This window comes from Eubalaena glacialis, chromosome 16 (assembly GCF_028564815.1).
Source record: "Eubalaena glacialis isolate mEubGla1 chromosome 16, mEubGla1.1.hap2.+ XY, whole genome shotgun sequence".
Lineage (NCBI taxonomy): Eukaryota > Metazoa > Chordata > Mammalia > Artiodactyla > Balaenidae > Eubalaena > Eubalaena glacialis.
The window spans coordinates 72578267-72604915 of NC_083731.1; the positions used below are offsets into that span (position 1 = coordinate 72578267).

Sequence of the window (26649 nt, forward strand, 5' to 3'; positions counted from 1 at the left end):
TCAGAAGACATGTTACTGAGTTTTTTAAAGGCTATTTTGGAGGCATAGATTAACATTTTAGGTTTCCTTACATATCATTAAAGTAGAACATATTAGAAATTTAAAATGTAGAGTAATGTGGTATTTCTGTCTCATGATGGGCATGTAATTACTGGGTAAACAGATCAAGATACTTTGACTTTCTAAATAGGAATCCTATAAAACAAGGTTTAGCTTCTAGAAAATCAAAATACTTGCTTTCAATTAATTAAAAAAATTTTTTTTTTTTGCTTTGGTCACTTTTTAAACTTCTGGCTACAATTTAAGCAGTACTGAATTCCTATTTGATTTTTTTTGGCTAACACTTTTCTTCAGAAGCAAACCCAATTTAGGGTGAAAAGGAGAAAATGTTTTAGACCTCTTAGACAGAAGCTTCATTTCCTCTTAACTGTATTTCTCCATCAAAAACAAGTATTCAAATAAGGAATCTCAATTATCTAAACCTATTTTTGGCCATCTTCCGGAATTTCTTGTTATATCTCTTTTGAAATGCCACAGTTGCACTCTTGGAAAACTTGTCTTCCTGGTTTTCAAATTTCTGTTTATTATTACAACCCTTCAGCCAGAATGCCAGGTCTTTGTGCTGTACTGTGTCTTGAAACTGGAGACCAGCACATTTCCCACAGTTCAATTACTTGCTTTTCCATTTGAGAAATTAAAGCCATGTCAATTTTACAGTTTTAACTGACTGAATTATTCGGACTTTAAGTTCTCAATTTCATTCCCTCAATGTAACACTGGGAAAGATCTTTGTTTAATGAATAGACGCAAAGGTAAGGTTCAAGAATAATTAGGGGCTTCCCTGGTGGCACAGTGGTTAAGAATCCGCCTGCTAATGCAGGGGATGAGGGTTCGAGCCCTGGTCCGGGAAGATCCCACATGCTGCGGAGCAACTAAGCCCGTGCGCCACAGCTACTGAGCCTGTGCTCTAGAGACCACGAGCCACAACTACTGAGCCCATGCGCCACATCTACCGAAGCCCGCGCGCCCTAGAGCCCGTGTTCCACAATAAGAGAAGCCACCGCACTGAGAAGCCCATGCACCCGCAACGAAGAGTAGCCCCCGCTCGCCACAACTAGAGAAAGCCAGCGCACAGCAATTAAGACCCAACGCAGCCAAAAATAAATAAATAAAATAAATTTATAAAATAAAAGAATAATTAACACATTTTAGTCACTGACCTTCATAACTGATACCAGTGTAGGATTTTCCTATAGGCACAAGCTTGAGATATGACACTCTAAGAAAAAAAGGAGAGTTTTAATTCCATTTTGGAAATGTTTATTTAAGACTACATACCCAATCAAATAATTTTTTTATGTAAATGTATGTGTTTATGTACTTCTTTTTAAAAGAAAGGGATATACTGTCTTTAATAAAGAACTTCAGTTAGCTTGTCTACCCTTATCAGTTTTGAGTGGATAACTGACGAATTTACCTCTCCAGCCAGACTTTTACATAGAATTCCAGTTCTGTATATTCAGCGACTTTTAATCAAAGCATTTCAAAAGGAATGCCTGGATATCATCTTAAATTCAATATTACAAAAATGGGACTCAAAATCTTTCCTTCTCAAACTAGCTTCTCTTAACTCTCGCCTTTCAGTGATACTATCATTGTCTTCCAGTACAGAAAATGTGTAATTTTTGACACCCACCCCTTTTATCCAACTCATCATGATGTTCTACAATTTTTTCTTTTGAAATATCTTAAATTTATTCTCTTATCTCCATTCTCATTGCCACTATTCTGTTCAGGTTTTCTTCACTCCTAGATCACCACAGTAGTCACATGCCCAGTTTCTTTGCCAACAGACTTTCTTAGAATCCTTCTATATATAGTATAGCCACATTTAATTTCCAAAAATTCCATTATTTTGTAAGTTTTCATTATTTTGTTTCAAGAGGCCATAATACCTCCCTATTCCTTGCTATATCAAGACTAAAAGTCCTCTAATTGGTTATCTAGGCAAAGGCCCAATAACTTAGTTCTAACCTGGTTATCTAAATTCATGTAACCTTTGTCTCAGGTCTTAAGGCAAAGGCCCCAAGTTACTTTTGCGGGAATACTGCATTCTATTTTGGCTGCATTCTATTTCTCACCCACAAACCAGAAAAGTCCACTACTTGACAATCCAGTGCATCTTATTTACAAGCATACAGGCCACAAATTACAAAATGAAGACTTTTTTTATTGAGTCAGCAGAGACAACTGCCTAATCCCCCTGCAATTCCCTAAAGTTACTTACAGTTTTGAACTGAGGAGACCATCTCATGTGGCATTTATCGCCCTTTACTAGAGTGAGCTGTTGTCTGGCACTTTGCTCTGTACGGACAATGTGTTTTCTGCTTCCGGTCTCAGTCCTTTCTCCACATGGTCTAGGTACCCGTGATATAGTCAGTTCTCACTTTTTTTTTTTTTTTTGTGGGGGCAGTGGTGATGTCAAAATAAGTGCCTAGAAAACAGGTCATAAAGCAAATCAGTGTAGAGGGGAAACTGCTTCACCGTGGGAACCATTATTTAATTGCTGGTTGAATTCCTGACTTCTGGCTAAATGTTATGTATAACAAATACGTCAACCTCCCTCAAAGCCAAACCCAACCCAACAGCAACATTAGACTTTTCAAAAAAATGTAATTTATATATATATAGGTTCTGGAAATCAGACATAAATGTCCTATAGATTTTATTTAAAAGCTCTTAAGGATACATAAAAATAAATCCTTATCACATTATAAATATGACTTAAATGTCCTAGCAGAAAACAAATGCTGCATATTTGATCCACAATTTTCTTTGCCTTCTGAGATTTCTGAAAGCTTTTTCGTGTGACTTGGATACTGTCTTACAAAATTGTCCAAGAAAGTTTATAAGAAAACCCATTTCACTCAATAAGGTAGCTCTAGTAAGCGGAGGGATTCAGAAGCATACAATTAACTTTAGAGAGTCACTTTAAAGAATTGCAGCAGATGTTCAATACATTTATTTTTGTGATTATGGTAACGATGCTTCTTGAAAAAAATTTTTTTGAAAAGTATTTTTTAATGTAAGGACTTTTCATTCTACTACCATCTCCCATCTCCTCAGAGAGACAACAAATAAAAGCCAATAGGAAACAGTTAAATTATACTTTGTTGGAAAGTTTTAGATGATCAATCAGATCATTTATAACCCTCAAAATTTCATAGGCTTTCCAGCTATTCATACCCCCACCCACAGGTTTCTGGCTTTGATTAAGTTTTTTTTAAAAAAACTTTAAGGTAGCTAAGACTTGAATGTTAATAGGTAGCATAGAATGAGAGGAGCCCTGAGCCCTGGTAAGTGAAACAGTAAAAGGTGGAGAACTTCTAAATTACCAGGCAAGAGCTTGGGCATTTCTATATTTATCCGGCTGGTATTCAGTCTTTCCAGAACATATTAATTTATCACCAAATCACTATTGATTTTCAGCAATCAACTGCCATTTATCAAGCACCCACTATGTTAGACTTGCAGAGTATACAATAAAAAATAAAATAGCCTCTGCCCATAAAGCAGGATGTATTAATTGTTCTAGATCAGGAATAGGAGCACAAAAGAGAGAAATGGTATTTCTGGGTGAGGAAGAAAAGTGAACTGGGAAAATTACATGCAGGGGCTAGATAGCCTAAGAATATTTAGACAGCTGAAGATGAGGGAAAGGACATAACTTGAGCTAAGGCTTGTATGCAAATTAGAGGTTTGGAAAAGGAGTACAGTGTTTTTATTTGGCTTAACAACAGTACTGTGGTATTTGCGATCATTCCCATAGTGATAAGGTCAATCTCACCTGGGCAAAAAATATCCCTGAGAGTAGACTTTTGGCTATGCAACCCCTGCCTCTCAAGATTTCTCACTTGATTTGCTCAGTTAAAGGCTATAGACCCCCAATGTTTCAGGTAAACTCGTCTAATTTAAGCCTAGATTCCTTCCAACATTTCTTACAAATCGTGATTTTTCTTCAAATCATCACACCTTGATTTTCGAAGGGCTGCAGGCAATCTGAATATACTCTCATTTTCTTCAATTAGAAATTAGGGCATTTTATGCAAAGGAAGGAAAACAATCTCAACCATGGTTACACTCATTTCCCTACCTACTCCCCAGTACCAATCTGTTTTCAACCCAGTAATTCTACTTTACTCCTTCCTACTTGATCATGCTTTGGTTCATGTTTTCTGCACTTGTAAGTCTCCAATTCCTTCATTTCACTGAATTAATCCTATCTATTCTTTAAGCCCAGCTCATTTTCAACCTCCTCTAAGAAGTCTTCTCTGTTGTCCAAATCCACATTTCCTTTGAGCTTCTATTGCACTTCAGGTCAGCAAGACAGACTTTACACTCCACTCTTCTCTAGTTGTTTCCTGTAAGTTAGTATAATATTACCATCTAGGCCAGAAGTTCTTTGCCGACAGTGACCATCTTTTTTAGACTATAGTGAAGTACTGGGCATAGAATAGGTCTTTAATAATAAAAGATTATCTCACTTGAAAAATGCAAAAAGAAAACTTTCAAGGCATTTTAAGTATTATTATAATAACTATTCTTGATGAGATGAAATTATATTCACTCTCATTTACAGAATATGACACCTCAAATTATCACCACCTCAGATTTTTCACACTATTCAAAAATAGATTTGCATATGAATAAAACTGTGCTACTCTACTTCGGTAGAGTATATAACATACATTTATGTACATAACCATGATCAAAACCAGTAGCCATTCTTGGGACTTCCCTGATGGTTCAGCGCTTGAGACTCTGTGTTTCCACGGCAGGCGGCACGGGTTTGATCACTGGTCGGGGAAATAAGATCCCCCATGCCACAGAGCCAAAAACAAAACAAAACAAAACAAAACACCAGTAGCCATTCTTGATAATTTAGTCCCTTCTGATACAATTTCTGGCAGTAGGAGAAATTTACAAGTACATGGCCTTGCTTACAACCAACAGATTATAACTGAAAGGTTTGTAATTTGAATCCTTTAGAGTGTACACCTTTCAAGTGTGTTGTCAAATTATGAATACAACATAATTTTGTTCAGTTTGAAATAAAGTAAATTTTTGCTTAAAGGAAACTGGAATTCTTCAAATTGAATCCTTAGTTAACCTGAATTTGTCTCTTGCACTCTACTTCAAGAAAAAAGAAGTTAACTTTAAGAAAAATTACAATCAAACACCCTCTGGATGTTATGGCTTAAAACACATTAAACACTACTCTTGAAACTTCTATACTTATTATTACATAATACTTTATATGACTTGATCCTTACATAAAATTTAATAATATTCAGCATACTGTTTAAGAAAATATACTGAAATATTGTAATTTTTATTAATGTTTTACAAAATATTCAAACAAGGTTTAAGATCATTGTAAACGTCAGTTAACTAAATCATCTGGTACTCCATTGTGTCCCATTAATTCAATTAAATGCTTTCAATTAAATGCTTTCTTTATCTGATAAACATTAAAAGATTTCTTATTTTTCATTTACAGTGCCTCTCCTTCTTCAAGTTTCTATGGGGGTTGTTTTCCTTTTGTTGGCCATGTCTCATACAGTCAAGGTGACAATCTGACAAAAGGGTAGGAAAAAAAATCTAATTTTTTTTTCTAGAATGGAAAACTTAAATATATAATATCCAAAATTCTAAGGTGATAACTAAGGTTTCCACATAAATCTACAAGATTATTTAACTTTTTTTCCTTTGCTTTAATGAGTAATATGTCAGTGTACAGAATTATTCATAAAATAAATACATTGGAGGCTGACTCTGTTCTAGGATTATAAAAATTTGGGACAAAACAGATCCAAGTTCAACCTCTTACTTAAAATTTACAGCTGAGGTTTGGAGAGAGCAATTTGCTTAAGGTCACACAAATTTAAGTCGAGCCAATTTTTAAGTATTTGAATAGGACCACATTTAACTTCTCTAGGATAGGAAGAGTTTAAGCTTCTGTTTACATTGTCATTCCTCTGGCAAAGTAACCAAGCTACCTGAACCCTTCTTTAGGATAATATTCACAAATTTTATTATACTGAATTATAACTTTTTATTCTGCTTCATTTCATGGTCTTCTAAACCAGTGGGAAAGCTTAAGCTTCTCCTACATGCTCAATTGTCATCTTAATAAAATGCATTTTGATGACATTGAAGATACTAGTATCAGAGGCAAATGCCTCTGAACAAAGTGACTTGTTGAATGAATGAATAGCTGTATACACATTACTGAATGAGATTCAAGTGATGGAAGTTGCATTGTCTGAGACTTTAAAAATGAGGACAAAATGATAGAAAATAACTTACAGATTCTCATGTCTAGAATCATCAGATTAATCTAATGGACATTTTCACTTCTAATTTATATTACTTGATTTTCTACAGTGTTCTTAATTCTTGTATGAATTCTTGAAGGAATCCTAATCCTAAGTTATTTCTTTAGAAATGCCTATTTTATTGCAATTTCTTTTCCCTAGGAGCCAGTAACAGAACCAAAAACATAGTCTAAAAAGGATTATTTAATCTAAAAAAATTATTTTGTTTCTATGAGAAGCTTCATCTTTTCAACTGTGGGAAATTAAATACAAAAATATTGAGTATTAAAAGTAAACACTTTGAAAACACAGAGAAGTTTGAAAAGTTATGACTATTTGTCGATAACAGAATTCTAAAAATTCTGACTTACTACCATGTTAAATAAATTAATTTATTAATTCATTCAATATTAATTTAAATGTTTATTGGATATCTACTCTGTGTCAGTTTAATTTTAATGTTGTTCTTATATGTGTAAGGAAATTATGTTACTTGAAATACATCAGGTATCACAAATTATAAAATTACACATTCTACACATGAATGAATTAAAAGTATGAAAATTTAAACAGCACAATTTCATATAAAAAGATTATCATACTAAGACAGGAAATGAAACAAGATGAAAAGTAAACTTAGCCAAAAAAAGGAATTTCCAACAATTTTAGACTTCTCCGTGGCAAGCAATTAGGCAGGCCTGGATTGAAGATGAGGTTATAAGATGATTTCATCATTCTCATGCTTCCTTTCGTAGGTCTCTGGATAAATTCTATTGAGCAATTATCTATTTAAAGCTAACTAACTTGACACTGTGCCATGTGTTGTATTTAGAATCTTGATGCCAAAATCCTATACTAATGCAACAGTATCTTAGGCTTTTTCCTTATTTAAAAATGAGGGTAATGAGTATTACTGGCAGTGAGCAATTGATTTTCGAAAACATCTTAAAGATAAAAACAGTCTTAGAGTAGCAGACATGTCAGGTATATTATCAATGCATACATTTATTAATTATAAAACACCCAAATATTTTATTGACAGGTAGGCCATACCTAGTTTGGAAGGCATTAACTATGAAGAGCAACAGAGGCCACCATGTGAAATCGATCTGAGAGCAAGCAGAGTATTAAGGCTAGAGCTTCAGTTAATTTGGGAATATACTTGGGTCCTCCAAACACAAATAGAGCCCGGAAGCCAGATGATTTCCCAATGTAGGACAAAGCATCTGAATGACATGGATTTAGGCAGGTAGGATTTAGAGGCTGGGTACTGTGGGTTCAGGAAGCTGGTAAAGTTCAGAGTCTGGGAGATAGCAAGAAAAGAACACAAATACAGTGCTAGGAAAAAAGGTCACACCCTATGACCTCAGTGTGAAAGATTAAAGTGAAAACTATTTCTTGATGAGGTAGAAACAGAGGCAGTCACAAATAGTTGTTCTGGTTGGATTCTTACATACAAGCTGGTATGAATTCATTGGCCTAAGCAAGGTTGACTTGGATTTTAAAGCTGTCTTAAGCAATCAACTGTAGGGTCAGTCAGATGAATGATGAAGTGGGAAAAACAGCCATTAAATAATTTTAATACTTTTAAAAGCACTTAATATTCTTTAAAAACCCTGAATCTTGAGATGGTAGCAAAGCTAAATGGAATTCCTGACCTCCATAGTGTTCTTGTGACACTTCAGGAAGAACATCTGGGAAACAATTTCAATCTGCTAGAGACAGTTTTCCTAAGACTTACATAAGGTATATTGTCAGTTTCTTTTGTCTGTTACCTAGGAGATAAAACATGCTCTGTGAAATTTTTTATTCCTTAACTAATGCATCATCTCAGTAAAAGATAAAGAGCCTTCACAAAGACTTATTTCACATATAAAACTTGCTATTACCTGGCAAGAACTATTTCATGTTTCTCATTTCTCTTTCCTTGTGATCCTTCAATGAAACTGTGATATTTGTGATCTGGAAATTTCACCTAATTGATCCTAGGAGGATTCCACTGAAAAGATCTGTCTTCCGGCTATCTAACAAGTGAGTTGTTTTGAGTAGCCAGACTAATATTGGTATCAATGTATTCCATGATAAGGAAGGGAAGTAACATAATACTGAGTGCTATGTGCGATCATGGGCTCTATTTACTATATCAGTCACCAAATGAGCTGAGTTAAGATACAGTCTGGGCTTAAGCCTATTAAGCTTACAGGTTAGTCATAGAGAAATAAGAAAAATAATCACAATATGATGTAACATAAGCAATAATGAAACTACTATAGGGATGATAGAACAGAAAAGGGAGCTATTAATTTTCTGTGTATGTGAAGGGGGTGGGAGGAGGTTGCCCTTCTGAGGCAATACCTGAGAATATTTCTGAAGGCTCAGTAAGAACTTGCTATACTGCCTGCAATTGCTCTATAACACAGAATGAAGTTAATGATTTTTAAGCCTGCCAGAAGTCCAATTCTTTAAATTAACATGAAATACAAATAAAATGGTATGTCTCATAGTTTAGGAATAGGTAACCTGCAAAATAAGTTTACAATTCAAATGTATAATTTGTCTGCAGCCTTTTAGTTACAAAAGGTTTATTTTCTCTTAGATTTTGATTAGCTTCCAAAGAGCAAGTGAGATAACAATGCTGTTTGATGCTTTGACACCTTAAAAACAGTACAACCAAGTATGACCTATAGATTGTGTAGACTTACTCTGGACAATTAGGTGGGGCAGTTTTCTCAGGGGAGGACAATGCTACTAAGGGCTGACTGAATTCATATAGCTGCATGTATATTCATGGACTACACATACATACAGAAGGACATGGACACATAAACACCCACGTCCAGTGTTACCAAAACACACTTCTCAGAGCATGCCTCCTTGCAGTGGGATAGTAGCACCATCATGGAATATTTGAGAAGATAATTTGTGCTTAGTATAGTACTCCCACATACAAACCTGTTTTAAAGTCTTAACATTCTTTGGAAGGTATCACTATCATTTTGAGCATTTTAGGGCTTAATATTTAGTTTTCTCTCCCCTACCTTTTGTTAACTATAGGACAGAGGTTGTAGATATAATTATTAAGAGCATGAGCTCTGCAATGAAACTACCTGAGCTTGAATCCTGACTCCCCCACTTACTAGTTATGTGACATCAGGCATGCTATTTCCCTGTGACTGTTTCCTTACCTTATAACATGGGAATAATGACGTATCTCCCCCATAAGGTGGTTATGAGAATTGAAAGGATTTTTAAATGTAAAAGTTTCTGGCAAAGGACAAACAATGTGTCAGCAGTTATTTCTGTCACTAATAGCACCTAAAGCTTGAGTGGTTTCCGTATGTACTTAAAAAAAATTCATCCACAACCCAAGGGGTGGTATTTAAATGTTTTGATTTGATTGATTTGGGTCACTTTCACTAAAATAAGCACTCAAAATAAATAATAAAAATTTACAGGCCTATTTCCCAGAGGGGCAAATAAACATTAACAAATGTGCCAGACATTTCTCCAAAGAAGACATACAGACGGCCACGAAGCACATGAAAAGATGCTCAACATCACTAATTATTAGAGAAATGCAAATCAAAACTACAATGAGGTATCACCTCACACCAGTTAGAATGGGCATCATCAGAAAATCTACAAACAACAAATGCTGGAGAGGGTGTGGAGAAAAGGGAACCCTCTTGCACTGTTGGTGGGAATGTAAATTGATACAGCCACTACGGAGAACAATATGGACGTTCCTTAAAAAACTAAAAGTAGAATTACCATGTGACCCAGCAATCCCACTACTGGGCACATACCCAGAGAAAACCGTAATTCAAAAAGACACATGCACCCCAATGTTCATTGCAGCACTATTTACAATAGCCAGGTCATGGAAGCAACCTAAATGCCCATCGACAGACGAATGGATAAAGAAGTTGTGGTACATATATACAATGGAATATTACTCAGCCATAAAAAGGAACGAAATTGAGTCATTTGTTGAGACGTGGATGGATCTAGAGACTGTCATACAGAGTGAAGTAAGTCAGAAAGAGAAAAACAAATATCGTATATTAATGCATGTATATGGAACCTAGAAAAATGGTACAGATGAACTGGGTTGCAGGGCAGAAGTTGAGACACAGATGTAGAGAACAAATGTACAGACACCAAGGGGGGAAAACTGCGGTGGGGTGGGGATGGTGGTGTGCTGAATTGGGCGATTGGGATTGACATGTATACAGTGATGTGTATAAAATTGATGACTGATTAAAAACAAAACAAAACAAAACAAAACAAAACAAAACCAAAAAAACCCCCCAAATGTGCCAGGGCTGATGTTCCTTACTGTATTAACAATTCTCTCCTATCAAGAATCTCTATATAAAATTGAAAGAGAACCAGAGTAGTCTGAAAAGTACTTGAACTGTAAAAACTAAGAAGCCTGCATTAAAAGATGTCATAAAAACTATCTTCTCAGCCAAGGCGTAACACTTCTTAATCAAGTCTCAACTATGATTTAGGCTCAAAAGACTGGCAAAGAATATACAGAATGATTATTTCCTGTATATGTGATGACAGAATCAACTAGACCCAGTGCCAATTTCAGAGTGAGATTGATCTTCCTAGGAACACTCCACTTAATAAATAACTGAGCACCTACTATGTGTCTAGTAAGGTAAGAAAAGCTCCAATTGAAGCTGAATCCCCTTATATTTAACTACAGAAGGAGAATTCCAAAAGTGGCAAGCCCAAGCTATGGCGCAGCAGTCTTCTGAAAAATCCAAGCACCCTGGAATATAAATATCAGAGAATGTCCCATTGACACTATGATTCAACTCTCTTCAAATCAAAATGGTATTATTAAGAATTTCTCTGGCATTGGTTCCTTCCTGTTACTTTATCCAAATTCTTCAACTTTATTCTCCTTTGAAGTATTAAGAGGAAGTCTTTTTAACATTGGTAAAATTTAATGATCCAGTTCTATACTGGATTTACCCAACAGCCTTGATAAAGTAATCTTTCTTGAAAACAAATGCCAACTTATAAGTTTTTAGTACTCAAAAATTATGTTCCAATTTCAGTAACTCATTAACATTTATTTTCATTATTTCAGTTTTCAGACAAGTGACACATACTTCTTGAAACCGTGATCTTGAACTTCTTAAGGGAGTACCTTCCTTAGGTACTGTCAGTTCTGTTAAAATAATAGTTTTCAGTAAAAGCTGTGCTAAAACAAAAAATCTAGAAATATCCCTGTAGTTTCCTTTAGTCAAAAATTGTTAGCACAAGTGCCCTCATTTTAAAGGCAAGAATTTGTTCAAGCTGATGTATTGATTTTATTCATCTCAAATGATGTCTTTAAATCTTATTCCCTCCCCCGCCCCCATTTCATCGCTCTGAGGTCCTTGGTAAAGCAGTCCATTTCCATCATGCACACACACATCCATAGTCGGTAGAAATCCCTTGCTTAAGAGTTTATATTTGCATCCCTGAAACTCAGTATCCCCAGTTTTGCCCTTCTATATTTTGCAATACAGAATAAAAGTCTCAATATTGTTCTTTTTCAAGCAAGCTTCTTAATACCTCCACCCACCCCTGAGGACATTTGACATCTCATATTTTTTCAGTTCTCTGAATGCCCTCTAAAACTGGTTCACATCCATAGTCTGCATGTGTCCTGACATGAACCATACAAACCAAGACTTTCAATCGACAATGATTTGGGAGAACACGTGTTTATTAGCATATATCAATAGTTTAGCCTAAATAAATGAAGAATTTTCATGCTAGTTTTGAAATCTGTTGAACCTTTACCTAAATTCCAAACTAAATTATCCAATTTGGCTACCCAAAAAACCATCCACAATTCTTTTTTAAAAAAGGAATTTAGTTTAATGAATATAGAAGTATTGTAAACTCATCACAAATTTTTTCCTGAACAATATAACTATAAGGAACTTTTTAGAAAGAGTAAGTCATCAATTTTTAAAGATCCAAATTCCTTGGGTTTTAGGGGTAAATACATCTAAAGAGTTATATTCATAAAACTGGTCTGAGAGCTTAACTATTATGGACCTGAGGCTTTACTTTTGGGTGCTTTCCCTATTTTTTCAAAGGATGCAATGCCCACTAAAATGGTGACAAAAGTGGCACAACAGAGGGTCTAACTTGACATCTGTACCATAGGTGAGTTCTGGTGACAAACACCCCTCTGAGTCAGATTTTTAGACTCCCAAATGTTTCTTTATTTGATTAGCCAAGTTGTCAGATTCTAAACCTGCCTGTCTAAAACTACTGTTAAAGAGTTTTAGTTAAATTATAAAATATTGAAATGTGAGAAAAATAGGTTGAGACACACTATTTTTACATTCTAAATGGGTCACTGTAACAGACAGGTCATACACTATGAATTTATGTATGTGTCGTGTTTACATTTTGATAACCATAGCCATGTGTTTGAACTGAAATGTCCGTAATTAGTAAATGTTTTTTGAATATCAAATGTGAATTCCACAGTTTTAGAACACCAGCTCAGCTTTTTGATAAATTTGATGTGAGTATTGGGGTACAAAAGAAGCACATAATTTCTCTAATGGTCTTAGATTTCCTTCAGCAAATCTTGAGCAATACATTTTCAGTAATTATTTTTCTTTCTCTTCCAATGAAAACCCTTCAATGACCTCCCTTGCCTCAGAATGGCTCTCAAACTATGCAAAGGTACCCTTGGGGATGACATGCAGGTGTGAAAGAGGAAACCAGAGGGTCAACAACATGCATCTTCTCATGTACTCAAATTTACTAAAATATCTTGAGAAAAAGAAATTTTAAAATGTATGCATTTTTACAGTAAAACATTATGGAACAAATGATAAAATTAGTGGTATTTTTTGGGTACACAGTTGACCCCTGAACAACAAGGGGGTTAGGGGAACTGACCCACCTTGCAGCTGAAAATCCATGTGTAACTTTAGAGTTTGCCCTCTGTACTCACGGTTCCTCATCCTCAGATGGTGTAGTATTGTAGTATGTACTTATTGAAAAAAATAAGTGGACTCTCACAGTTCAAACCCATGTTGTTTGGGGATCAACTGTATTTTAGATAAATGTAAAGAAAAACTTTCTGAGCCAGGAGCATATCTCATATCTCTTTTCCAGAGGGTGATGTTCTTTCCAGTTTCTGGCATAGTCATGAATTAAGAAATAAATTTGCTAATCCATCTATACAACTAGAAGGAAACAATATATTGCTAATAATAGTTGCCACTGGATGGTAAAAATGTAATTTTTAAATAGAATTTTTTGCCTTTTTCGAGGTTTCTATGCCTATACATTATTTTTATGCTGGGAAAAATTAAAACAAACTTCATTTTAAACAAAAATCCTTTTAAGATCTGAAAGTCAGTTTCACTGTTATTAAATATCTGTAACTATAAAATAAACCAGATTTGTTCTTCTTTACAGCTTATTAATATAGTTTCAAAATTAAAATAGATACCTACTCCTTTTCTTATACTTACCTTTTGAGGTTTTGGGGGCTGGAAGACCGGGGAAAAGACAGCAAACCCTCTCAACAGAGAATTCAAGAAGTGATTCTTGAATTCCTTTTCACCATTCCTTTGAGAACACAGAGTAGATTGCTCCCCTGAAGCTGATTTTAAAGTTATCTGATTTTTGAAATTACCTGTTCAGTCCTTCCCATGGTAGTTAATTCTTCATTATCACTTCTAAATTTCCTGAACCCATAGGAACTTAGGGTTTCCATTTACAGATTTCTAAAGGAGGTGATTAAGTGGTGGTAAGGCTGCTGCAAGTAACTGTTTTTATTTTTCAAGAAGCGAGCTCTCCTTTTCAAAAAACAAACTCCCCCCCCCACTCACAAAAATCATACATGCTTATTTATCATCAAGAATAAGTAAGATTTATCTCACATCCATAGTGAACCAGTAATAGCATTTTAGCATATGTATTCTTTTAATGAGTCTGTTCACACTATTTGGTAACCTTTTTCACTTAACCATGAAGTTTCTAGCTCATTAAAATACTGATTACATTATTTTAAACAGCTGCACAGTATTCCACTCAGCATGTTATTTAATCAGTTTATTATTGGACACTAAAAACTTTCAATCTTTTAATATTATAAACACTATAATAAACACATGGATTACTTCTTAAATGAGTATATTTATTAATCGCTTTTACAGTATTAGAAAATTGAAAGAGAATCCAGTATTCTTTAAAAAAAAATTTTTTTTCTCAATCATTTAGCTCTTTATTGAATGCCTTTTTATGTGCTATGATGCTCTAGGTCACTCAACTTTGGCCAGATGCAGATCAACTATAAAGCTTTATAATCATGATGCCTGGGTCCTACTCACAAAGAACTCTTTTAATTCTTTAAACGTGCTAAAATCCTAGAAATATATTATGACTGGTCCACACTCTACTGTATGTGATATATATTTTAATATAGCCGAGGAAAAAATCAACTATATCACTTGTCAGCATAAAATTAATATTTGAACTTTGGGACCTAATATTTAGACTGCTGTTTTGAAGTTCTGGATGTCTTAGTCCACTTGCTTTTTGTTGTTTCTTAAATTTAAATTTTTTCTTTACATTGCCAATACATTTATAAAAGGTTAATACACATGAATAAATGAGATACAATTAATGATTAATGATAATGAATGTACTTCTCTGTTAAGTGAGAGAAAAAGGTTAAGAGCTACAGGTATGAACCGTTCGTAACATGGGAAGGAGGGATAATGCCAGACTGTTAAAGTCAGGAAACACTCAGCACACACAAGAGGTTTGACCTGCTTTTTAAAAATGTACAGGAATTAGTCGGGAGAGAACTGGGGTGGTGAAATGGCATAAATAAGGGCACAGAGATAGAAAAACAGACGGAGCAGGACTAGTTTGCTTGAAGAAAAATGGAAAAACTTAAGGCTGGGGCAAGATCATGAGGTCTAAGTTAAGAAGTCTGAATTTTATCTTATTAGCAAAAGCATGATGAAACAATTACAGGCAAAGAACTCTTCAGCTAAAATGCTAACAGAATAGGAATAAGTGAGAAAAATGGCAGCAATTCCTAGAATGGAGGAGTTGAAGACAACTGTGGTTCGTTTGACTAAATGACAAATGTGAACAAGTTCAGAGTGTCTCTTGGAGCTATTAGCTTTGACTAGCTAAACTGAGCAAGTAAAAAACAATTTCAGACCAATCAAAGCACAATTCATAAAAACCTGATCATCACACATACACCTATTAACCATTTAAACATTTTGTTTATGTTCTAAATGGTCTCAGTTCTAACCTTGAGTGAGATCCAAAAAAATATTCTGTTCTATCTACAGAGGTCAAATAGGCTGACGCACATACAACTGTCAAGTTTCTCTTAAGGTAAGGAAAATTAAATCTGTACATTAAGCTAAGAACTTAAACAGCCCTAAGATCTGGCTCCTATAAACTTTTTGAGCTATGATTCTCCCTCTTGTATATTTGATCATAGCCATCCAGACCTTTTTGCTGCTCTTTTTGGTACACACCAAAAATGTTTTAGCCTCAAGGTCTCTGTAGTTGTTATTTCACCTGCTTGAAAGGCTCTTCTCCCAGAAACCTAATGGTTTGCTCCCTGTTTTTTAGATCTTTGTTCAAATGTCATTTCTGTGAGGAATTTTTGGACCACACTATTTAAAAACACATCTGCCTGCCTTCCAAACACGTTTAACCCATCCCTCCCACTTCCCTTGCTTTATGTTTCTTCATAGAACTTATCACCATCTGACATACCACATATTAGTACCTATCAGTTTGTCTATTCTATTACCCATGCCTCACTCCCAAAATTGTAAGCTCATGAGGGCTGGAATTTATCTGTTTTGTTCAGTGCTGATCCTCAGTGCCAATACAGTAGAATAAATAAATTTGTAGTCCTCTATATATAAATGCTTCAAATCTATTTTTAATGCTCCTTGTTAAACATAAGCCAGAAAAGACATTTATGGAAAAACAAATTAACATAAAAATCTGCATAGACTATGTTAAAATGTACAAATTCTCTTAAGAAATGATGTACTTAAACTTTCTTTACTTCTAACTATGGGACGACATTCTACTTCGTTGCTTCATGCTAAAGTGGTATTTTTAACTGATCACACGAAAACTTAAAAAAAATTATCCTATAGTTTACTATCGTATGCATTAAAGTCCAAACAGAAAAAAAGTTTTAGTGGTTCTATTAGAATTTATATCCCTGAAAAATGTTACTTTCATAAATACAAGCATTCCCAAAGATTATAAAATAATGAGATGTGGAAATAAGCAGACTCTGGAGTGATTTTAAAGTTTCTACTACTTCCTAAAGATATTAATCCATGCTAAGTGCTTAAATTATAAAATGAAGATATACAGAATAACTTTAATAACAAGTTAATCAAATTGAGGACATTTAGTGTAAAGGTGGCTTAAAAATTTTTTTCTCAGCATAATTTCTCAAACAAAATCTAACCCTATAGCATAAGATAAATATAAACAATAACAAGATTCTCCAGGCAGTTTACATTTTTTCAAAACACAAAAGTTCAATCACAAGAATATGGTATCAGATTATTCAAAGTTCCACAGAATTAAGGGGGACCTGTACTCATACGTATGCTAATCTAAATGTATTATTCATGAAGTTTTTGCATGAATCCCATGGATTAAAAATCAAGAAATAGACCAAGAAATTATAAATGTTGAATTTAATTTCAGTATAATAAAAACAAAAACCCAGCAACTAACTTGTTACCTTGCATAGTAATTTTAACATAAAAAGTTTAAACTTATTTATTTTGCCAACATTTTCTTCATTGCAAATAGCCTAAAAAAAAAAAAATCAGAAATCTGTGAGATTTATTTTATAAATAAACAAGGTAAGAACATAAACTCAAATTCTGCTAGAGAAATTAATTCTCCATTAAAGGGGCTCAAGCTATTAGTAATAAAACAGAAATTTTAGGAAATCCCTTGATAAGAGGTAAGAAAATAACAAATTTTAGCTGGAAATGTACTGATGATGGTCTCTTATTCCTTCTCCCAGACATTTAAGTATTGGGTTGGCCAAAAAATTCCTTTGGGTTTTAAGTAAAAATAAAAGACACATTTTTCATTTTCACCAAGAACTTTATTGAACAACGTATTTGCCCTTTTGTTCTACTACCTTCTGCCATTTTTCAGGCAACTTCAAAATTCCTTCTTCCCAAAATTTTTTATCTTTTTGAGCAAAGAACTATTCCAGATGCCTTTTATAGTCTTGCAGAGAATTGAAATTTTTTCCATTAAGAGAATTTTGTAAAGACCGAAATAAATGGAAATCCGAAGGTGCAATGTCTGGTGAATATGGTGGATGAATCAGAACTTCCTAGCCAAGCTGTAACAGTTTTTGCCTAGTCATCAAAGAAACATGCAGTCTTGCGGTATCCTGATGGAAGATTATGCGTTTTCTTTCTTTTTGCTTTTTAAATTTATTCATTTATTTTTGGCCTCGTTGCGTGGCATGTGGGATCTTAGTTCCCTGACCAGGGATCAGACCTGCACCCCCTGCAGTGGAAGCACACTCTTAACCACTGGACAGCCAGGGAAGTCCCAGATTATGTGTTTTCTGTTGACTAATTCTGGATGCTTTTCATCGAGTGCTGATTTCAGTAGGTCTAACTGGGAGCAGAACTTCTTGGAATTAATTGTTTCGTTTTCTGGAAGGAGCTCATAAGAGGGGACTCCCTTCCAATCCCACCAAATACACAACGTCACCTTCTTTGGATGAAGACTGGCCTTTGGTGTGGTTGGTGGTGGTTCATTTCACTTGCCCCACGATCTCTTCTGTTCCACATTATTGTACAGTATCCACTTTTCATTGCCCGTCACAATTTGTTTTAAAAACGGAATGTTTTCGTTACGTTTAAGTAGAGAATCACACGCGGAAATATGGTCAGGAAGGTTTTTTTCACTTAACTTATGTGGAACCCAAACATCAAAGCGATTAACATAACCAAGCTGCTGCAAATGATTTTCAAAGCTTGATTTGGATATTTTGAGTATGTCGGCTATCTCCCACGTGGTATAACGTTGGTTGTTCTCAATTAATGTCTTGATTTGATCCCTATCAACTTCAATTGGTCTACCCAACCGTGGAGCATCATTCAGCAAGACATCTCCAGCACAAAACTTCACAAACCATTTTTGACACGTTCGATCAGTCACAGCACCTTCTCCACACAACGCACGAATCTTTTTTTGCGTTTCAGTTGTGTTTTTACCTTTCTTGAAATAATAAAGCATAATATGCCGAAAATGTTGCTTTTTTCTTCCATCTTCAATACTAAAATGGCTATACAAAAATTCACCAATTTTGATAAGTTTTTTTGATAAGTTTTTTTTAATCGGCACTCTGATATGACAGCTGTCACAATACAACCTAACAAAACTGTTTTGAATGAAGTTAAAGACAACTAAGCACTCACTACTAGAGCCATCTTATGGAAAAAAACCGAACGAACTTTTTGGCCAACCCTATTAATAATAGGTCTAAATACTTACTAGAGCCAAATCTATCTCAAAAGTTTAGGACATTAATTTTTCTCCTTTTTGCTAATACTCAATGGGAAACAACACTTAGAATACAACTTTTTCCATGAATAAGGGATAGTAATATCCACCTGCAAAAGGAAAAAAAAATTGATTTAGAATGTCAACTTCTAAATAAATAAATACATTAACTTAGAAATCATAGTTTATTAAAGTATAATCTTGCTAATCCAGTTATGGCTAACCTGAACATATATCAGTAATGATACTTGGTGGCTTAAAAACACCTCTAATTCTATAACAATTAAAAGGTTACATAATTGATTGAAGAAAATCTTTACTGTTAAATATGGCATTTAGTCTATGATCAAATTGTCAATTCTACTTTCACATATATGTGATCTTAAGAGATATGAATTTGAATATAGTATGCAAGCTGAATTGTTCAACTATTAAGATATCCCTCTGACTACCTCCTGAATACTTGCCTGTAGTCCTCTGAGTTAGCTCCAAACTCAATCCATACTCCAAGTAACAGATTTAAGATGCTCAATATTGGAATTATTTGGCATCAACTTAAACCTGAATGAAAAAGATTAGGATTTTTTTCCAAAGAAGGTGGAAAAAATGAAAGCTTAATATACACCCATATATAGTTATTTCTTCTTTGCAAAAAAATAAATGGCCATATTAAGACTAACATGAAAGAGCATAACTTTTATTTTACTATTTTCTTTGTGTTTCAAAATTACACAAAGATGGAAATATATTAACTCTTACAAATAAAACTTTAAGTCCTGTTGAGTTACCTAAATGAGTGTTTCATTAGGTACTGACAGGCTATTTCACCTTCTCTAATAAGAGACTGGAAAGAAGTTGCATACCGTTATAATGAATTTCAATGCAACAGTTTTTCTATACTTTCTTACTCTCCCAATATTTCAATTTTTCTTTAATCCATTCTCAGCATTGAATTAAATAAAGTTTTAATTTAGCCCCAAATGATCCTTTTTCACATCTTGAGCACCTAGATATAAAGATTTATTTAGTAAATATAAAATGCATTTAGAAGGCAAATTAGACTAAATATAATTTTCTAAAATCTGACTTCAAATACATTAAGGAAACCAAAAGAAAAAATAGAAATCTAATTCCTGGGTTGTTCCGGAAAATACTGGACAAACTTTGTAATTCATTCAATAAATATTTCTAAGTATCTATGTATTAGTTCCTGAAATATTCTTAGTAGAACCAAAAATTACCATATATTTGTTACGGTCTTTCATGAAATGGCTGAGATAAAATAAAGGGAACAGGCTAAAAGCTTGATGAATGACTTTTAAAAGCCCCAAGGCAATATTTCCATGTAAAAGCTGGCATTTGATTCTCGCCAATATGGTATACTACTTCTTTATTTTGGGAAAAAAATTTTGCTGGAAAAAAGTGAGATTGTTCTTAAAAATGAGAGCTTTGTCTTACATATTTTCTTTACCTTGAAATAAGAATTTAAACAGAAGATGCTCAAATACAACTCCTTAAATTACATCTGAAATACTTTTAGGGTTTCCAACATAGACAATTATAATTGAAATGATTTGTTAAGAACTGCTTGTATTTTATAGATTTCCTGCTTGGTTACAACTGAAAGGAGTGAGATATTCCTTGTAGGAAATAAGACCAGGAGTATAGTACACTACACAACCACACTCTTATCCTAAACATCAATTTTTAGTTTAATGACTTAATTAAACACCAACAAATAAGGAATAGAAGGTAAAGAAAGCATTTTCCTTCAAACTTCAATTAAATTAAAAAATATTGACTGTTTTTATCTATAAAACTAGTGACTATCATAATAATTTTTGGTCTTATGCTAAAGTTAAATATTAGATATAAAAGAAAGCAAACAAGGCCTTCATATTTTCGACTTTACTTTCTAACAAAAATCTGTGGCTAAGGATAAAAAAAAATTTTTTTAATAAAAACAAGAAAAAAACCAATATGATAGTATAAAGTCAGAAGACGTAGGGTTAAAGATCCTAATCTGCATGTGTAGCAGATTACTTAATTTGAGTTTCTGTTTCCTGAACTAACCAACAAATATACTGGTCATTTATAAGGTCTTTCCTACCTTTAAAGTTATGATTAAGTGCATTTTTGAGACACAGGATTTCAGGAATTTAATTCACATGTTTTGATACTTCCCCCTTTCCCTTATAAGAGAATACTTAGAAATATTACTAAAAATTGTTCTCTAAGTTCTGTTCAAAATGTGTATTTTATAATGTACATTTATCTGTGAGATAAACAAATGTCTTAATGTAATTTCATTTTACTAGAGAAATAAAGGGAAAACTAATATTTCCGTTCTACCTGAAGTAAAAATTTAATATTTAGACTGAATACAAATATGCATTAAAATAAATTTATTTGATGCTGTATGAGCTCTTTCAATAAACTTGATGGCATTCAACACTATTAAATTGCAATTATACTATTTTAATAAAAACATCTAAAAGTTAGTACTAACTTATTTTTATTGAATCATACTAAAAATAACAAGATTATCAGTAATACTGAAAATTAATTATCAATAAAGCTGAAAATACATTGGTAATATTAATATACATTAAAATATGACTGTAGAGTATGGCCAACCTTACTTCAGCAGCACAGTTAATACTGGAGATAATTTTAGAATTTTAACGCCAATATTTACGTGCTGCTAAGGCACTGCTGACACTGCTATCATAAAAGCTATGAAAAAAAAGAAATATATTTTCTTCAGAAGATCAGATCCTTGTATTTTTGAGGCAGCACAATATGGCCTGCACCTTTTCAAAATCCACAAACCATTATGTGCTGCTACTTTACTCCAAGGTTTTGTTTTTTTAAACACACATTAGCACCTAAAGATACAAAAAAAATTTTCTTTTAGAAAAAGAGAGGGTAAATACATTAAAAAACCCATGTTTAAAGATTCTAACATTAACATAGTATGCATAATTAGTTATTTCTTGGAAGCTTTTGAGTAACATAATAAAACTTATTCCTACATTGAAAATTTAAGGAAAGCCTATTATGTGCGAAGCACCTTGCTATAGGTTAGGAACACCAAGTTGTATAATATGAGAAAAATAAAAGCATTTTTTTCTGTGTCAACTTAATAAGTAAATACAGTTAAATATTTAATCAAACTTTTGAATGTATTAAATATATGAAGTTATTTTTTCCTTTTATAAACAAAAAGTGAATTCATAAAATTTGGTCTTTACCTTGGTAAAAGCATAATTTACAAACAGCATTTAATTCCTTGCAGTACACCATTCAAATGACATCTTCATCAAGTAGGTAAGACTTCATGTCAAGGGAAAAATAAGAAATGACATACAAGAGCTAAGTTTCAATAAACTTAAGCTAGCAAAATGCAAATATACTTTTAAAGGAAAAAAATCAGAAGTCGTGAAATATTTTAATACTAAATACAGTAAAAATATACAGAAGGCCTAAAACAAACCAATTTTCTCTTAATTTGTTTAAAAAAAATCCAAATATTATTTTACCCTCAACATTTATCTATTAGAATAGTTATTCTGTTAGACTTGGATATCACTTTATATAGGAAGTAATTCTAAAATATGAACCTTGGAAAAATGAGTTAATTTTGTACCCAGAGATGAGAAATAAAACAGGAACCCTGTGGCTCTTGATCTTCCTAGTCTCTTCCTGTCCCCATTCTTCACCAGGTAAGGAAGTTTACTCCTAAACAGTTTCCACATACTCAGATGTTGGAATGAAATTTCTTCTCTCTCTAGAAGATACCAGAAAACTACCACCACTGTAGCTCAAGCTTTGACGACCTCTTTTATTGCAGTTTTCTTACCACTAAAATGGCTATGCTAAAGCTACACTACTTCTATTACAGAATAAGGGGATGTGCACTGAAATTTGCCCCTCCCTTCTAATATCTAGTTGTTTATACAAAGCATAACTGTCCTATATTCCACATTAATTTTTTGTGAATATTTTCCCATTAAAAGTATATGTAGCTAATCTTCTCTTTTCTTTTTCTTTTTGGCCCGCCGCTAGGCTTGTGGGATCTTAGTTCCCCAACCAGGGGTTGAACCCAGCCCTTCGGCAGTGAGAGCGTGGAGTCCTAACCACTGGACTGCCAGGGAATTCCCATGTAGCTAATTTTCTATTTGAGCAACCAGTTTCACATCTTACTCTATTATTGTCTCAAGTTTCAGCACAGTTTTTAATATATAACCAAAATAAATGTTTGTAATGACTTGAGAAACACATATCTGTATTTATCAATTATATTAAGCAACTGTCCTTTTTGGCTACCCTCCCTGCTCGAACCCACTTTCCAGACAAAAATGTGAACAGATTTTCAAATATACATAATTTATATATGTATACTTTTCATTTAAAAATATTTTATTGAACATCTACTATGTTCCAGGTACCATCCCAGTTGTTATGTGAGTCGGTATACTGGTGTACCGAATAGACATAATCCCTTCTCAAGAAAGAATCTAAAATCATTTAAATTATAAGACACAAAAACATAAAGCAAATAATTGTTCAAGACTGCATATTTTTCTTTGCCCATGCAGACATATACATTAAATGATTATTCCAAAATCAAATGGGTTATTTCAATTCCTATCTTTTTTTTTTGCAAAATCTATATGTATCTCTCTATATACATATTAGGCAGTGAAAGTGCAGAGTCCTAAACCACTGGACTGCCAGGGAGTTCCCCTAAATCTATATATTTTAAACTAAGCCATGTGTGCCAAACTTGAAAGAAATAAGTGTGAATACTGCAAAATGCAAATAGTTTTATAAATCTTTTAAAAACCTTCACAGTGAATGTCTTATTATTTTTATTTTAAAAAATTGTGGTTAAATATACGTAATATAAATTCTACCATTTTGAAGTGCATAGTTCTGTGGTATTAAGTCCATTTACTTTGTTGTGCAACCATCGCCACCATCCATCTCCAGAACCTTTTCATCTATATCAATTGAAATTGCACCCACTAAATACTAACTGCCCACTCCCCCAATCACCTCAGCCCCTGGAAACCACAATTCTACTTTTGAATTTGCCTATTCTAGGTACTTCATGTAAATGGAATCATACAGTATTTGTCCTTTTGTGTCTGACTTTTTTTACTTAGCCTAACTTTTTCGAGGTTCATCCACGTTGTTGCATATATCAGACTTTCCTTCTTATGGCTGGGTAGTCATTCAATTGTGTACATTACTACATTTGTCCACTAATCTATAGACATTTGTTTTGTTTGATCTTTTGGCTATTATGATAAATGCTGCTATGAACATTTTTTATAACTATCTAATGAGTCCTGATTTCAATTCTTTTGGGTATATACCCCATTAGGTATCACTGGATCATACAGTAATTCTAATTTTTTGAGGACCTGCCATACTGTTTTCCAGTGGTTGTACAATTTTACACCTCCATCAGCAGTGTACAAAAATTCCAATTTTTCTACATCCTTGTCAAGACATATCTTTTTTTTTTTTTTTTTTGATAATGGCCATCTTAATGTGAGTGAAGTATTATCTCGTTGTGGTTTTGATTTTCATTTTCCTAATGATTACTGATGTTGAGCATCTTTTCTTGTATTTATTAGCCATGCGTATATCTTCTCTGGAGAAATGTCTATTCAAGTCTTTTGCTCACTTTTTAACTGAGTTTTTTTTTTGTTGTTCTTATAGGAATTCTTGATATATTCTGGATATTAATCCCTTATCGGATACATGACTTGCAAATATTTTCTATTTTGTAGGTTGCTTTTTCACTCTATTGATAGCGTCCTTTGATGCATAGAAGTTTTAAATTTTGATAAAGTCCAATTTATCTTTTGCATAGGCCTGTGCTTTTGGTGTCATATCCAAGAAATCATTGCCAAGTCCAATGTCATGAAGCTTTCCCCCTATGTTTTCTTCTAAGAGTTTTATTGTTTTTAGTTCTAACATTTAGGTCTTTGATCCATTTTAAGTTAATTTTTGTATATGGTGTGAGTTAAGTGTCCAACTTTTCTTCTGGATATCCAGTTTTGCCAAGACCATTTGTTGAAAAGACTGCCCTTTTCGCATTTAATCGTCTTGGCACATTTGTTGAAAATCATTTGAACATATACATGCAAGGGGCCTGGGGCACCTAATTTATTTTCTGGGGCCTCTAGTTTATTCCAATTGGTCTATATGTCTGTCTTTATGGCAGTACCATACTGTTTGATTACTACAGCTTTATATTAAGTTTTGAAATCAGGAATTGTGAGAGCTTCAACACTGTTCTTCTTCTTCAAGATTGTTTTGGCTATCTGGTGTCCCTTGAGATTCCATATGAATTTTAAGATGTATTTTTCTCTTTCTGCAAAGAATGTCATTGAGATTTTGATACAGATGGCACTGAATCTGTAGACCACTTTGGGTAGTATTTCATCTTAATACTCCCAATATATGAACATGGGATGTCTTTCCATTTACTTGTGTCTTCTTTATTTCTTTTAGCAACGTTATATAGTTGGCAGTATACAAGTCTTTCACCATTGTGGTTAGTATTATTCCTAGGCATTTTATTCTTTTTGATGCTATTGTAAATGGAACTGTTTTCTTAATTTCCTTTTTGGGTTATTCACTGTTAATGCACAGAAATGCAACTGATTTTTGAATGCTGATTTTGCTTATTAGTTACAACAGGGTTTTTTTGTGTGTGTGTGTGTGTGCGCATGTATGGGGTGTGTGTGTGTGTGTAATCAAGGTTTTTCTACATGTAAGATCATGTCATCTGTGAAGAGAAATAATTTTACTTTATAAATCTTTTATACCTAAAATCGGTTCATAGCTGTCTGGCAATCTTGGCCCATTCATTCATTCTTCTAGAAAACAACATCAGACAGGTGTCTCTTCTCTCTCTTCAAACTTCCAATATCTCCCTTTCATCCTCACTTTCACTCAAAAAACAGAAGCTATGAGAAGAGAATTTCTGCCAGTTTCCACCACACCTATCTACATACATGTATCTGTCCCCATATAACTCTTTCTTTGAATTATGGATGAACAATCACTGTTCATAAGACCAATCCCTTCCCTTTTATACTAGATTTTATCCTCTCTTGCTTACTTAAGGATATTCCTGTAACACTCTCCCCTACATCTTTAATTTTTCTCTCTATTGGATCATTCCTATCAGCAAAATGTTATAATTTCTCTCATCTTAATTTCATCCCTTACAGATTATTACTTTCTGTGATAATACTGCAATTTTATCACTGATGTTTTAATAAACACTCAAGAGAAAAATTTTTTCCTATCTATTTTTATTTCTATTTTTAACTCTCTGAGACAAAAATCATGGCTTTCTATGTGAAAGCCTGATAAATTTAAAATATTAGAAAACATTTATTTCCACATGCCAGAAAAATATGGAAATTCTTTATTTAAATGTATTAATAAAGTGAAAGATTCCAGTGGAGCAATCCAGAAATAGGGAAGGTACATATCTCTCTTCACCTGTGTTCAACAGCAACAATTATCTCTCGAGCTGGTAAGCTTTGATTTTTTCCTTTCCATTTATAATAATCTTCTACTCTGGGGTGCCAAAATAGGTTTTATATTATGTCTTCAGGAAGGGGTTATTTTAAACTCAAAAGTTCTTTAATCTATA

At 33.6% G+C, this 26649-nt stretch overlaps 1 long non-coding RNA gene across 3 annotated transcripts in view; it reads right to left on the minus strand.

Moving 5' to 3' along the window:
• LOC133076436 (uncharacterized) overlaps positions 1-26649 on the minus strand; it is a 102586-nt gene that overhangs the window by 16808 nt on the left and 59129 nt on the right. The window contains exon 3 of one of the 3 annotated variants that reach the window (XR_009697531.1): positions 19368-19523. The exons of 1 other annotated variant lie outside the window; for it this stretch is intronic. This is a non-coding gene — a long non-coding RNA (uncharacterized LOC133076436). Of the gene's footprint in view, positions 1-19367; positions 19524-22259; positions 22299-26649 lie in introns of those variants that run through there. One more of the 3 variants, XR_009697533.1, reaches the window with a different exon arrangement.